General features: G+C 40.2%; 1 protein-coding gene and 1 long non-coding RNA gene across 2 annotated transcripts in view; both read right to left on the bottom strand.

Moving 5' to 3' along the window:
* The window catches only part of LOC137998970 (uncharacterized), a 3985-nt gene extending 3880 nt beyond the window's left edge, over window positions 1-105 (bottom strand). The window contains exon 1 of the mRNA XM_068844810.1: window positions 1-105. This exon is cut by the window's left edge and continues 203 nt beyond it. The gene's annotated coding sequence lies outside the window, so the exon portion shown is untranslated.
* Window positions 106-476: 371 nt separating this feature from the next.
* Window positions 477-2019, bottom strand: LOC137998971 (uncharacterized). Its single transcript, XR_011122857.1, has 3 exons — window positions 1276-2019; window positions 891-1055; window positions 477-608 (listed from the first exon to the last, which is right to left on the bottom strand). It is a non-coding gene; the product is annotated as an uncharacterized lncRNA (long non-coding RNA).
* Between the last annotated feature and the right edge of the window lie 809 nt (window positions 2020-2828).

The raw sequence follows: 2828 nt of genomic DNA on the forward strand, positions 1-2828 counted from the left end.
AATCTTAGCCGGCAACTATCGATAAGTTAAACGGCTTCAAGCTACAAATAAAAGCGGAGCTACTTAAGGACATAATTAACCATAAGGGAAAAAGAGGATTTTTCCCTTGGATAAGAAACTCAAAAAATTATCAGTTGTCCAATATCAAAGAAGTGCCTATGGTAATGGTGCTAATCTCTTAGTTTTAATTTCAAGGTGTGGCATTGGACGACCGTAAGTACGGACAGATGTACGAACAGTCACGTGACAACCAAACTTTTTCACGTGCGACCAAATTTTCTAAAGTAATGGGGCTCCACTAGCGAGCCAGATTTGGCTAATAGAATGTGGATGAGACGGCGCAATGTGAATTATTGACCACCTTGGTCTTACTTTAAAAGCCAATACGATGTACTGCGTCCCGAATGGAACGATGGAGGAGGAGCATTGGAACAGTCGCATTGTTCGTGTTCAGTCACTATACACTCACTTACAGATGAAATACGCTGTCTCTTCCTAGTAGGGTCAGTAGGGTGCTTCAGGGGCGAATCGACCTCCATGTCATCGTCGGAGCTTATTTCAACTACACTGGTATCCGCAACTGCCGTGGTAATTTTCAGCTTGCATTTCTAAATCCAACAAAGGGAAGGGCTGTATAGGTAAAGTGTTGCAGTTCTGTATCGTCTGGCTATAGAGTCATCTCGAGTGGTTTGTCCGCACAAAGTATTATAACACAGGGACAATTTGATTTTTGTTGTGTACGAAGTAGCCTTTGGACGAGGAGTGTTCATGCAAAAATATTAAAATCGCATAACATGAGAAACAACACATCATTGAACTGCAGTTTTGTGAGCGTCATAACGTTTATTTACGAGCACAGCTAAACACGTGAATAAAATTCACCTACATACCTTTACTGACTTGTCGTTTGGAGCTGCCTTTTCTTCAATTATTTCAATATCTGACTCACAATATGCGTCATGGGAGATTTTTCTTCCTCGTCATAAACTCATTCCAGGGTTGTATTCTTCTGCAGATTCCCACCATTCCATCTCTTGATTTTTCCCTCCCCTGATCTGAAATTAGACACAACAGAATGATCTTTTCAGCGACTGTGTGTATACCGCTAATGCCGATCAGAACCAAGAAGAATATGTAATTTTAATTAGCAGCTACCCTTAACCCTTTCACCCCTGAGGGGCTCCCCATTGACGAGTAAAATCGTCTGGCGTTAGACAGAGTAAAATCTATAAGTGTCAATTTGCATTTTTGGCGGTGAAAGGGTTAAAATCGTACCTTTCTTGTCGTTGTCCTTTTGGCTTTGAAAGTTTCACTGGAGCACTTTTTAGTTTCTTGAGCGCTTTTTTCCCGTTTGGTTGTAGGGGGAAAGCTTCAAGTAGTACGTTGCTCAGAATTTCCCCTTGAAGATTTCATTGCCGTTGCATAGCTTGACGCCTGAAACAAATTTGAAAAGGTTGAGTAACTCAGCACTACTGTAACTGTATACTTATAAATGTCCTGAACATAACCCAGTGACCAACTATCACAGCAAAAAATCTGTCTGAAATGTAAACAGAGCTTCATGTTAGCCTAACTGGTTAATTGTTTGTCAGAAATCGTATATTACAGGCAGACTCGTACCCAGTCGCTATGCTTTTTGGGGAAAGAAGATTGGATACCAGGTTGGATTAAGGCGCGCTAGGTGTCATGGGAAGGGTCGAAGGAAAAATAGCGGTCGCTATTTTTCTTCGGGCTGTTCCCATAACTCCCCGCGCGCTCCACTTTATCCAGACCGCTTTCGCTTTGAAACCCGTAAATAGCGACTGGTTACGAGTCTGTATTACAGGTCTAATCTGAACATGTACCCAGTTCTGAAATGAACCCAGGCACACCTGTTTACATTATATATAGCACATGAAAGTAACCAAATGTACCATTTGCTTGGGCTTCAATGAGACGTAGTGATTACCACTGTGTCCAACAAAGTAAAGAGTGCCCACTGAGGGACCCAGCTGAGGCTCCACAACTTTAACGAAATTGTCATCCTGTAAGTTAAAGTGCAAACAATACAACTTATCACCGTTTCGTTAAAAACTTAATATTTCGTTTTCTGAAAACAATACAAACAAACAATATGAGACATTACATGACAACAATTACCCCCATGCACTGTAATATAAATCATTATCTTGTTTGTAGTGCATCACATCTGCAAAGGCGTTAATTACTAAAGAATTAGCATAATTCTTTTGCAGGATCTTCAATGCTTCTGACCATACAGCAGGCACCTTTTTACCACCCATGTCGACTTCACACAAGAAAGACAGCGGTCATTTCCCTTGTTCTATTAGGGAAAAAAAACAAAACAAAATGTCTTAAAACCTCGCTGGAAAGTCTTTACAGGTCATTTTTCAAACACTCAACCATTAATTTCTCCGTTAATTCATTAAAAAGTCTGCCTTATATAGCCTTTCGGACATTAAGAAGAGTGCAATATCCAAATCCTTACTTTTCTGCTCCTTTGTCACGAACATCGTGACAATGTACACGCTGCAGCTATAAACGGAACCTCTCAACCGGGAGGCAAGGAAAATTAGGCTTAAGACTATAAAGATAGATAATCATAGAGGAAAAAAGGTGCTGCAGTGTATAATGACAAGAAGACTAAGACTGGGGGCTCAATTAAGGAATAGATGTTAACAAGAAAAGAATGATGTATAAACTAATTGCGCGAAAAATATTTCATTTCACTCCGTTTGTTTTCTCTTGACCAAATGTCGGTAATGCCATCATCTTTTCTCTGTCACGCAATCAAGTAAAATAAGTCACGTCAAACTGATGGCTTTCCA

The sequence above is a fragment of the Montipora foliosa genome, chromosome 4 (assembly GCF_036669935.1).
Source record: "Montipora foliosa isolate CH-2021 chromosome 4, ASM3666993v2, whole genome shotgun sequence".
NCBI lineage: Eukaryota > Metazoa > Cnidaria > Anthozoa > Scleractinia > Acroporidae > Montipora > Montipora foliosa.